Source organism: Diabrotica virgifera, chromosome 3 (assembly GCF_917563875.1).
Source record: "Diabrotica virgifera virgifera chromosome 3, PGI_DIABVI_V3a".
NCBI classification, from domain to species: Eukaryota; Metazoa; Arthropoda; class Insecta; order Coleoptera; family Chrysomelidae; genus Diabrotica; species Diabrotica virgifera.
The window spans coordinates 221,663,750-221,676,933 of NC_065445.1; the positions used below are offsets into that span (position 1 = coordinate 221,663,750).

The 13,184-nt window shown below is 34.5% G+C and overlaps 1 non-coding gene across 1 annotated transcript; it reads left to right on the forward strand.

Annotated features, from left to right (window-relative positions):
- Nucleotides 1–520: 520 nt before the first annotated feature.
- On the forward strand, nt 521–593 carry Trnaa-agc (transfer RNA alanine (anticodon AGC)). The gene has a single exon. It is a non-coding gene; the product is annotated as a tRNA-Ala (tRNA).
- Nucleotides 594–13,184: the final 12,591 nt, after the last annotated feature.

Below are 13,184 nucleotides of genomic sequence, written 5' to 3' on the forward strand. Positions count from 1 at the left end.
TCGGCTCCTACTGGCGCCTTTTGAATACGGCGCCGGGGGGCTCCGCCCCCCTTCGCCCTTATGGACGGCGCGGGCCTGGTTTTATTTGCCTTAAATAAATATGACTATTTTCAATAATCTCGCAAATACCGAGATCCCGCTGGATTGAATATTCGTAGCCCCGCAAATACCGAGATTGAACTCAGGCTGCGGGATTGGAAGCCCTAGTATGTACATAGTGAGTTTAAGTAATTTACTTATATAGACACTGTATTTTTATTTTTAAAATATATAATATTGTGAAATAATTCGTTCAGAAATAATCATGCATTTTGAAATAAAAAAAATGTAACTGGCATTTTCTTTTTGATTGTCACATTCTTTCTGTTATCGATACAGGGCAACCTTTCACAGATATATTATTATTTATAGCTACTGATTTCTGTAGTCATGGAATTACAATAATACGAGATGCCACACCCTATAAATCGAAAGGAGGTCAAGTCTTGTTGCGATTTTAAAGAAATAAACTGAAATATTGGGGGGCGTAGCTCAGATGGTAGAGCGCTCGCTTAGCATGCGAGAGGTACCGGGATCGATGCCCGGCGCCTCCAGACTTTTTTCTCAAAAAAATATAAATTTTTTGTGCTGATTTAGTTTAATAAGTAGTTTTTTAAGTATCTTTATAAACCTTCCTACTACGTAGGTATCTTTAAGACACATAAAAATGTACATGAAGAACTTAGAACTTGAAGAAGAAAGAATGAGTTCAACCAGTATCTAGTGTTCTTCTTCAATCTTGTTGTACTTGCGTGGATTTTTAACCAGGAATGTCTTTTATTTGTCCACAAAATAGAGATACACGAGGACGTTATATTCTCTTGATTTTCCAATAAGCTATCGTAGATTCAAAATTTGCTCTCGTGTTTCCCTTCCCTTTACGGATCCGGCTGGTTGAGGAACTATTTATCTGCAAATAAATTGATATCACAAAAAAAGGAAGAAATCTGATAAAATAGGTGATTCCCAAATTTGATTTCAAAACCTGTTTTTTGTCCTCTTGGATAAGTCAATTTTTAATTTGTTATCAATGAAGGAAAAAATCTACCATGTAAATGCGAATGTATATAATTAATTATTTTTTATTTATTGGGCAACTCGCTTATTATCTTTATCACAGATGAGGGAAATTCTAAATCATTAGATAATTATATACCTTCTAATTAGCACGTTTTCTTAATCGTTATACAATAAAATAAAATTGAAACAAGTTTTAGTACTCAAGGTTAAAACATCCATCGATACATAAAAACTGCCATAAAATTTATGTACATCATCGAAATTTTTTAACTCATTTGCGTACATGGGTTTTATAATATTTTTATAATAAAATATGAAAGACAGCTAATATTTTATTTTGTTTCAGAGGTACACCATCATCCTCTTTCACGTTTCACCCTTTTCAGTTCTTCAGAGAGGCCTCTGAACCCAAAAGAAATGAACTTTTTCTATGGATGCTATACAATGTGCAACTTCTCTCACTACTTACATACAGTCAAAACGAACAATTTCTCACGCAGTGAGAAAAGTCAGCCATTGCAGTGAGAAATATTTTTTCTCACGGGTTCTTCTACGGTTTTCCATATATGATCGCCGTTGCCATGGTAACATCCACAATACAAACACAAACACAATCATTAATCATAAAAAATGCCACAAAAAAATAGCTTCAGAACAACATCATTAATGTTGTCAAATAAAATGTGTTGAAACAAAACTTACCAGGAATTACCTTTCAAAACTGTTCGAAAATAACTGGTTATTAGCATTTTAAATAAATAACGTAAGTATAAAATTTTTAAGAATATTAAATATCTACATGTATACAGGGTAAGTCACCTCTAACGGGACGGAAGATTACAGCGAAATAGTAAAATATTTGAAAAAAATTTTAAATTAGTAGTGTGTAAGTTGATAAAATCTACATTTTAAAATTATTTTAAAATATACAGGGTGTCCCAATAAATGACGGCGTATCAAAGTTATATTTTTTTATAAGGAACACCCTATATTTTATTGCATTTTTTAATTGTCCGCAAAAAATAAGGTATAGTTTCATAAGGCTTCCCTATACCTATGTACAGAGTGTTCTGAGTTATGGTGACTTTTCTTAAAATGTAAAGTTTTAAAAGAAGGCTTAATCTCAAGTTATTTAAGAAATTATGAAAAAAATACTTTTACATCTAAATAGTTGGATATTGGTTGAATGTATTCCATAATTAATTATTACACAATTATTTACAGGGTGTTCAAAATTTACAGTTTCATTATTGGATTATTCAATGTGTCATATGATGCTTATTTTAAATGGAACACCATGTATATTAATATATCATTATACTAAACAGAGTCACCTCTTTCGAATGGTATATGGATGTCCTAAACCTTAGGTCTTTATTTTTTTTTGGATTTGGGTGGAAATGTTCTAAACACCGTACCATACTTGGCGTGTGTTGGATTCAGAATAGAGGAAAACATCCGAGTCCATTTTCCCCCGTGTAGGGAGATCCTGCAAACGGATGCTCTCCTGTTACCCTGCCTACCAACTAAAACCACCCGTCTTCGTCAAGACACTCCCGTACGTGTTCAGTTAGCGAACGAAACTTAGGAGTGCCTTGCGCAGCCTAGATTGGTCGCAGAAGTTGTCGGCTCTTACCTAGGAGCGGTAAGGAGCCGAGGGAAAGAAAGTATGAATATAACATTTTAGTTTAAATGTTATTAGTGTCTGTGATGGACATGTGGAGCTAAGAAAAAAGAGGTGGCCCCCAAGATAGTAATATCAGTAATATTAACCTAAAAATAAGAAGAAAAAAAATATACATATATACACAAAAATAATCCTATACATATACACATATATAATAATCCCGATCTTTGTTATGCTGTCTCAATTGCTTTCTCTATTATGGACTTTCTCTTCATGATTTTTGTTATGTGATCTATGATGAATTCAAAATTCTCCCTGCTTTCCATAGCGATACGCATCAAGTTGTCAGTTGATATCTCCCCTAGTTTTGACCGCATTGTGTGCTGTTCTGACGCAAACGCATTACATCTAAAGATACAATGCTCCGCGTCGTCTGTTACGTTGCAAGTTATACAATTATCATCTCTGGTTTTTTGAATCCGATACGTAAAAGACCTAAAAGATCCATGCCCGGTCAGGAACTGCGTGAAATAGAAATTTACTCTTTTGAACTTACATTTATACCACTCTATCACGTTGGGTATTAGTTTTTTGGTCCACTGTGCCTTATCAGTCTGTGCCTCCCATTCTGTTTGCCATTCTATTAGTAATTGCTCTCTGGTGGCAGCTTTCATCTGTGGTAGATGACCATCCCGAGAGTGGTAGAGAATACGCCGTTCCTTCGCCAGGAGGTGAATGGGAAGCGTACCCGCTATCACTTGTAGGGCTATCGTTGAAGTAGTCCGGTACGCGCTTGTCACTCTTAGTAGAGGCTTTCGCTGAGCCCTAGTTATTATATCTCGGTATTTTTGATATTTTAGTACATCTCCCCAGATAGGGGTTCCATATAGGAGGGTCGATTGTACTACTTGCAAGTACATTCTTCGTTTTTGGCTACTTGGGCCTCCTATATTCGGCATGATCCTTTGTAGGGCTGCCGTTCTTGCTTCTGCCCTCTGGACTACATTTGTCAGGTGTTTCGTGAACCTTAGACCTGTGTCGATGTATATGCCTAGGTATTTTGCACAGTTTGTAGGTCTTATTGTTGTAGTACCAATCTGAAAACTCAACTCAGGTCTTTGTCGAGGTCCTTTCAATATGACCACTTCCGTTTTGTTTCCGGCTAGTTCCAGATCATTTGTAGCCATCCAGCTATTGACCATTCTGCAGCACCTGTTTACTTTTTCTTCGATTTCCCGGTTCATGTCAGTCATAACTAATATCGCCAAATCGTCTGCGTAGGCAATAGCTAGAGTATCTCTGCCATAGTCAATTTCTAACACCCCGTTATATGTATAATATGTTCCAGAGTGTTGGACCTAATACGGAACCTTGCGGTACACCGGCTGTCAGCTTTTGGTCTGTATTTTTTGCCACTGTGACGTATCTATTTGCAAGGTACCTTTTAATGATATTGATAAGGTATCTTGACACTAGTGCTGATTCCAGTTTAGTTATGATGTGTGCCCAGTTGGCAGAGTTAAAGGCATTTTTCACATCAAACATAACTAGTACGGCCCATCTTTTCCTCGTGTTCTTTACAGCGTCAGTTAGATGTTTTACCGCATCTATTACAGACTTAGCTTTTCTGAATCCGTACTGTCTGTTGGAGATGATTTCTCTTTCACTCAGTTCGTCTTCTAGGCGATTTTTGACAAGATTTTCGTATAATTTCCCTAGGCAGTCAAGGAGACATATAGGCCTATATGAATTGGCTTCTTCCGGATTTTTACCGGGTTTATGAATCAAAGTTAGCTTTGCTAATTTTAACTGATCTGGGAATTCTTGTCTTGTTAGTAGCTTATTTAGTGCCCTTCTAGTAGCTTCTGGGCATTCATTTACTAGTATTTTTATCGCCTCTGGTGGCACATGGTCCGGTCCAGGGGATTTACCTATTTTTATGGAGTTGGCAGCTCTAGTGAGTTCAGCTGACGTCAGTTCCTCGGGGCGGTTAACATCGTCTCTAATCAGGAAGTTGTTTGTGGGTTTATTAGGAAACAGGGTGTTAGCTATTCTCCTTCTTTTGTCGTCGCACAGGTTATATGGGGTCTCTGACCTCAGCGTCTTAGTGGCGATCTTATATGCTTCGCCCCATACATCGTTCTCCAGCGCCTCGCACAAGTTCTGCCAGCATGTGCGTTTAGCCCCTTTGATCAATTTACCTAGTTCTTTTTTGGCGCTCTTATACTCTTCTTTGTTTTGCTGGGTCCTATTTTGCTGTGCTGTACGCCTGATTCTGAGACATTCTGTCCGCTTTTGCTGGATGTTTTCATTCCACCAATATGGTACTGTGTATGTGACATATTTGTTTGTGCTGCTCGCTTTGTGTGCTTTTATTACATTGTCTCTAAAGTTGTTAAAATCGGTAGATTCTTCTTGTAAGTTTCGTATATAGTTTGTAAATTTGGTTTTATCGAACTCAAGCAGTTTCCTGCCGTGCCTTGTTGTAACCTTGAGGCCGATTTCGTAAGATATGTACTTGTGAAAAGTAAATAGGTTTTCATCAAGCACATCCCACCCTGAGATCTTCTTGGCGTAGTTGTTGGTTGCTATTGTGATGTCTATGTGACTTCGTGACTCACCTCTTTCAAATGTAGGTTTACCGTTGTTCAATACAGTCAGGTTTGCGGAAGAGATCCATTCGTTCCAAATTTCTCCTCTTTTGTCATTTTTTGGGGACCCCCAAAGAATGGATTTGGCATTTATATCACCAGCGATTATAGGATCAACCTAGGTCTAATAGTTTTTGCGTAATTTACAATTATTTAAATTCTTAATCTGTAAATCGAGTTTAAAACAAAAGATGTATCTCATTGTATGACATCGTCATTTTATGACAGTACGGTCTGGTAATTATCAAAAATATAAACATCCGTGTATGAAATTCAAATTTCATTGTTCCTAAAAATGAATAATCTACGAAAAAATAGACATGGTACTTACTTTGCATTGGGGAGTGTTTGCAAAATTGTATCTTACCTTCTTAAGTTTACGCTCAAAAGTATCCTGATAGAAGACACCCAAAAATGACGTTTTTGAGAGATTTCAATGGATTCCGTGCTACTGGTAATGTTGCACACGGAAAGTTAAATAAAAATAAACCAGTTATTTGTGATGACGTCAAGGAGCTTGATGTCCTGCTTTCTGTTACGGAAAACCAAAATACTAGTAAAGAAAAAATTTCGGGTGAATTGTAAATCAGTCAAACGACTGTTAGAATACTTAAGAGAAACCATTATTATCCGTATAAAACTCAAGTACACCAGTATTAGACCAAACAGGATTAAGATAAATATTTAACTTATCGTTTATGGACTTTAGACTTTATAGAAGATCCTGATTTTTTTAATGTATTGTATACAGACCAATATACCTACTTTTCATAATAATGGTCTAGTAAATAGACATAATTTTCAATTCATTATGATACAGTAAACAATAGTATATTGTACAACAACAGAGAAAAAAGACATATTTCTCACGAGCGCAGTACGAGGCGAGGGCCGCAAATCAAGCGAGGGAGAAATATGTCATTTTCTCACGTGTTGTACACTGTACTTTTTCTATGGATGCGTTTTTGCCAAGAGTCCAATCTTCAAAATGAAATAATTTAGGTGATTTTATGTAGATTACATGCCAAAATTAAAATAAAATATATATTATACACATATGTAGGTATTTAATATTCTGAATATTTATATGCTTTTATTTATTTAAAATTATAGTTACCAGTTATATTTCAACAGTTTTAAAGTAATTCCTGGTAAGTTTTGATTTGACACATTTTATTTGACAAAAATATTTGTGTTTGTATTGTGCATGTTACCATGGAAACCGCGATTCTACGTATGGAACCAGTGAGAAAAAATATTTCTCACTGCAATGGCCGACTTTTCTCACACCCTGAGAAATTGTTAGTTTTGAATGTATGTAAGTAGTGAGAGAAGTTGCACATTGTATAGCATCCATAGAAAAATATTTATTTCGTACTGTTTAAAAATCGAGAGTGACTATAAATATTATTTTTAAAATCAATTTACCGTTTAAGAAAATTGTAAATTACGCAAAAACTATGACTCCTAGTTATAGAACATCCCTATACCATTCGAAAGAGGAACCTGTGCTTAGTACAATAATTTATTAATATACATGGTGTTTTATTTAAAATAAGCATCATGAGACATTAAATAATCCAATAATGAAACTGTAAATTTTGAAGAACCTGTAAATAAATGTGTAATAATCAATCACGGAATACATTAATTATAAAATAAAAACCAGACCATACTGTCATAAGGTGACAATGTCATACAATGCCATTAATTAACTACATCTTATGTTTTAAAATCGATTTACAGATTAAGAATTTAAATAATTGTATATTACGCAAAAACTATGAGACCTAGGTATAGGACATCCATATACCATTCGAAAGAGGTAAAATTGTTTAGTATATTTATTTATTAATATACATGGTGTTCCATTTAAAATAAGAATCATATGACACATTGAATAATCTAATAATGAAACTGTAAATTTTGAACACCCTGTAAATAAATGTGTAATAATTAATCATGAAATACATTCAACCAATATCCAAATACTTAAATATAAAAGTAATTTTTTATAATTTCTTAAATAACTTGAGAATAAGCCTTCTTTTAAAACTTTACATTTTAAGAAAAGTCAACATAACTCAGAACACTCTTTACATAGGTATAGGGAAGCCTTATGAAACTATACCTTATTTTCAGCGGACAATTAAAAAATGCAATAAAATATAGGGTGTTCCATAAGAAAAAATATAACTTTGATACGCCGCCATTTATTGGGACACCCTGTATATTTCAAAATAATTTTAAAATGTAGATTTTATCAAATTACAAACTACTAATTTAAAAAATTTTTCAAATCTTTTACCATTTCACTGTAATCTTCCGTCCCGTTAGTGGTGACTCAGCCTGTATATATTTTATTTCAATTTATGCATATAATATACCTAAAAGCACCTAAATTATTTAATTTTAAAGTTTAAACTCTTGACAAAACCGCATCCATAGAAAAAGTACAATGTACAACACATGAAAAAATGACATAATTCTCCCTCGCTTGATTTGCGGCACTCGCCTCGTGCCTCGGCTCGTGCCAACAAACTTCTGCGCTCGTGAGAAATATGTCTTTTTTCTCACTTGTTGTACAATATACTAATTTTCACTAAGCAAAATTATTAACAATAATTTGCAGTATAATTATTAACAAGAACTAAATCTAGAATTTTATTTTCCATCAAAATGAAAATACATTTTCGCGCCACGTAATTTTTACGGCGTTTAGCGGATTTTTATCTTGTATCAGGAGTTTTTAATAAAAGTTTTTTATAAATTAAATAATGTATAAAGTTGAATGTAATGTTTCTCGATTACACGTTAAGCGTTATAAATAGTCGCATTTGTCGCATAATCTCCCAAATGCTCTAGTGGTTACGACACTAAACTTGTGATAGGACAATCCGAGTTCATGTCCCAGCCATCTAATACTTTTTTTCAATATAATTCTTCTTGTGTCCATCGAATGTCCACTAGATTTTTTTTTCTATTCGAATTAGATTGAAAAAAAAATTGGGATGGCCGGCAAAGGAACTCGGATGGCCCGATCAAATTTAGCGTCGTAACCACTACAACTACATAAACCATTTCGGCGATAATGGTTACATGGATTATACTTTTGAAGCTCGATAACTTCTAAACGGCTTAATCAATTTTGATCACTAAACATGAGTTTGAAACGTATTGACAAGCAGTATCTGAAGCATATAACGTAATGTATGATAACTGGAGGTATTAATGGAATTATTGAGCTTGAAAAACCGTTTTTCCCATAGGAAATATATTTGATCATACTTATGAAGCCTATAACTTAAAAATTCGAATTTTCCCAGATATGAAGTATACACCATTAGACGCGTCTAGAGTCCTCCTACAAACACTCAGTTATTAGTACAATTCGTAGGTTGAAACTTTCAGTAGTAGTTGTAATTGTCGAAAAACCAAAATTTTAGGCGATATGATATCCATTTTATATTTACTTAAATTTGCTTATATGCCTTTTATAGATATTATATAGATACCTGAATATTTGCAATTGGTTTTTATAAATGCCAACATTATTTGGCTTTGATTAACTTATTTACCTTTAATTATTACTAACATTTGGATTATCAGTTAAATTTTATTATTTCTTAGACTTTATTCTATAAGTCTAATGCCTGGTTGCACCAACATATCTTAAGCTCCAGCTTAGCTAAGCTCTACTTATAGATAGGACCTCCTTGAGTATCACTTACGTTGCATCATAATTTTAGATTCTTACCTTATTATCAATTATATCTATTATTATATTATGGTATCCTTATTGTTATATATTATAATTATATTACATTAATTCTTATGATATTCTCGATTTAAGCTTAAGATCTGTTGGTGCAACCGGGCATTAATAATTTTAAATTAATTAAATATTTTTTTTAAAGTACATTTATTTTTTTTCCAGAGATAGATATCCTCTGTAGTCATTTATTTATTATAAATGAATTATTTTAGTGTGATGAATACTACAATTCATTGGGTAATTTTTTATTTTTTTCCCCAGAGTAACATCCGAAAATTATTTTGTAACTTTAAAATTTTTATGATTAATAATTTAAATTAACTATATACATTTACTTAATAATAATTACTTTATTATGATTACTTATTTTTGATTTGTTCTGAACGATTACTACGGCATATATTTATTTCTGGTTAGAACTTTGTCTTCTTGTTTTCTTCCAGAAAAATTTCTCACCTGTGTTCGAAATTTTTCTGATGGGTGAGAAGAGTGTGTAACGTTACAAACGTCACATCTTTGATATTTTATTTTTAAATAATTATTCTACTTTATTTTCTTTAATATTTCATTAACAATAATTTTCTTCTATTTGTTTTACCAGTTTTCTTCGTTAAAAACTCGTTGGCGCCCTCTTTTATTATCCTCTTTTATTATCTTCTATTTAATATCTCTTTTCATCCAACATCTAAGTCATCATACTGAACATACCCCGTACATTCTTACTCTGTAAGTAACTGTCTTTCAATACGGAACATGCCTGCTACTTCATAGTACTTGGTCGTCATTTCAAATGTCGTTTTCAATGACAGTGTCACTTTATCCCTACTCCCTGACATAAACTGGAAGGGAAGAATTATTTCTTAAAAAGGCATGTAATTCGAAAACTAGACTAATTTTCCATCAACAATTATTCTCTTGAGGTGACTTGTGTATTCTAATTATTTTTTCTTGTAATTAAATTTCTACATCTAACGGCTTTTTCTAATATTTTTTATATCTAACCTCCAGTGTCAAAGCATGTGTTCTGATATTTTAGTTTTAAATATATCTTTCTAATTTTCATGTATGCACGTGTAAATCAATTTTTAACTAGTAGTATCAATCTTAATTCCATTTAATATACCCTTGCCATCTACTACTCTTTGAATACTGTTTGGCAAAGGTACATTTTGATTTTTCTTCTTGATGTTTGATATGTGTTTTTATCTTATAGTTTTTGGATAAGATCTACACTTTTCTCCTTTCGGGAGAATGAAGCCCATCGCCGGCGATGCATCACTACAAGGCTGACAACTGCAACCAAATCGTCTAGACTACAGCACCCAACATCTTCAGCTGCAGGAGCCTAGGGCCGAATATCCGCTCAGGCCTACAAGAAGTCTATAGCAGTAGGTACCATTCGAGATCAAGAAGTTACCATCAAGCTACCAAAAGCCATAAGTATAATCCAGAATTGTTAGTTTTTGGCAAGAATTTGAATATATTTGTTAATGCATCTACTAAGTCACATTTTTATTATATTTTTATGAACAATAAACATAACTGGTTAAAAGTACTGTTTTGTTTGCTTTCATTCCAAACTTTCATAGTTCATTTCTAGACACACACCTGTGAGACTGAGCTAAGCAAGGGTGTAGCGATGGCTATCTTGGATGATTGAGATAATATTTTCGGATATTGTTTCAATTAACTGGGGTAGTCTATCGCCCGCTTTTTTGTTTCATATTATTCGTTTGCCTTGCAAATTTTAGATGGCACGAATTTTCGGATCTAAAATTTCGAATTGTCTTAATAAGATATCTCTACAGCGCAGCGTCTAAAAGCAAATTATTGTTTATAATTTTGCTTAGTGAGACAGTTTGTTTTCTGTTTGGTTCAGAGCAGACCATAGGCCTCTCTGAAGTTCTCAAAAGAGTGAAACGTACGTAAGAGGATAATGGTGGACTCTGAAACACAATGAAATATGAACAGTCTTTCTTCATTTTTATAATAGTTTAAAAATCAAAAAATCAGGAAATTGGAAAATGAGGAACCCACAATAAAACAGTAATTTAGGGCTCCGAGCGAGATGGTTGGGACGTATATTACGGATGCCAAAGAAAAGAAATACCGTAAGGATAGAGGTAGAAGGTAGAAGAAGCATAAAAGCGAAACAGTTGGGCATTTTCTGTTACGTTATGTAAACTAAAGAATTATTTTGAGATTGCAGTCACTAATTTAACTGGCAGGATAAGAGAAACTCTTTGTTAATATTGAGTTTAATGATAAAAAGGTGTAAGTTTAGTCCTGAAAGAAACAGATCGTAAAAATAGTAATGTAACTCCAAATACTTACCATATCGGGATAGTATGCCGTTGTTTTTCCTCATGATTAAATATAAATCACTAACAAGAGAATTTTACTGTCATTATTGCATGTGGAATTTTCCTTAAAGACAAATCACATGCTTTTATTTTCCTTACCGCTATTCTGAAGTTAAAGTTGATTTCGGGTAATCGAATAAACTATCTTTCAATAAAGTCGTCCTAGTAATGCACCTCATAAATATCGGCAAGTCGTGTACTTTAAAACATACTTCTAAATTATCAACATGAATGAGTAGTCGGAGAGTTAGAAGCGGATTTTGTGCGTGATAAGTAATATGGAAAAACTATACGGGGATATGTTGAATTAGTTGTGTACATGACTTTCACCAACGACCGGAAACCAGAGTTGGGGCCGAGGGTAGTTATAAGGGGTCAAAGTCGCGGATTTTATTATTTTTTTTATGACGCTCATGATCGAGATAGTGCACCAAAATTTGGGAATAAGTAGGTCACGACGTAACTAAGTAAAATCTCTAGGGGCGGAACGCTGCGTGGCCGACAAAGGGGTGGGGATAGGGGTGAATATAAAAAATATAAAGGGTTTTTTGCGACGTTCGTGATCGACATAGTGGACCAAAATTTGAGAATAAGTAGATCATGACATTACTAAGTAAAATCCCCAGAGCCGGAAACCAGAGTTGGGGATGAGGGTAGTTATAAGAGGTCAAATTCGACGTTTTTATTATTTTTTTTGTGACGCTCATGATCGAGAGGGTGCACCAAAATTTGGGAATAAGTAGGTCATGACGTAACTAAGTAAAATCTTTAAGGGTGGCACGCTGCGTGGCCGACAAAGGGGTGGGGCAGGGGTGAATACAGAAAATATAAGGGTTTTTTTTGCGACGTTCGTGATTGAGAGAGTGCACCAAAATTTGAGAATAAGTAGATCATGACATTACTAAGTAAAATCCCCAGAGCCGGAAACCAGAGTTGGGGATGAGGGTAGTTATAAGAGGTCAAAATCGCCGTTTTTATTATTTTTTTTGTGACGCTCATGATCGAGATGACCAAAATTTGGGAATAAGTAGGTCACGAGGTAACTAAGTACAATCTCCAGGGGTGGAACGCTGCGTGGCCGATAGAGGGTTGGGGGTAGGTGTGAATATAAAAAATATAAGGGGTTTTCTACGACGTACTAGATTGAGATAGGGCACCAAAATTTGGGAATAAGACCATGACTTAGCTAAGCAAAATCCCCAGAGCCGGAAACCAGAGTTGGGATGAGGGTAGTTTTAAGGGGTCAAAGTCGCAGTGTGTATTATTTTTTTGTGACCCGGCACAGCATTTGTCGCCCACGCAGCGTTCCGCCGCTGGAGATTTTACTTAGTAATGTCATGATTTACTTATTCTAAAATTTTGGTGCACTATCTCGATCACGGACGGCAAAAAAAACCCCATATATTTTTATACTCACCCCTGCCTACCAACCCTTTGTACCCCAAGCAGCGTTCCGCCCCTGAAGATTTTACTTAGTTACGTCATAACCTACTTACCCCCAAATTTTGGTGCACTACCTCAATCACGAACCTTCTCAAAAAACCCCTTACATTTTTTTATATTCACCCCTGGCCCACCCCTTTGTCAGCCACGCAGCGTTCCACTCCTGGAGATTTTACTTAGTTACGTCATGACCTACTTATTCCCAAATTTTGACGCGCTATCTCGATCATGAGCGTCACAAAAAAAATAATAAAAAACGGAACTTT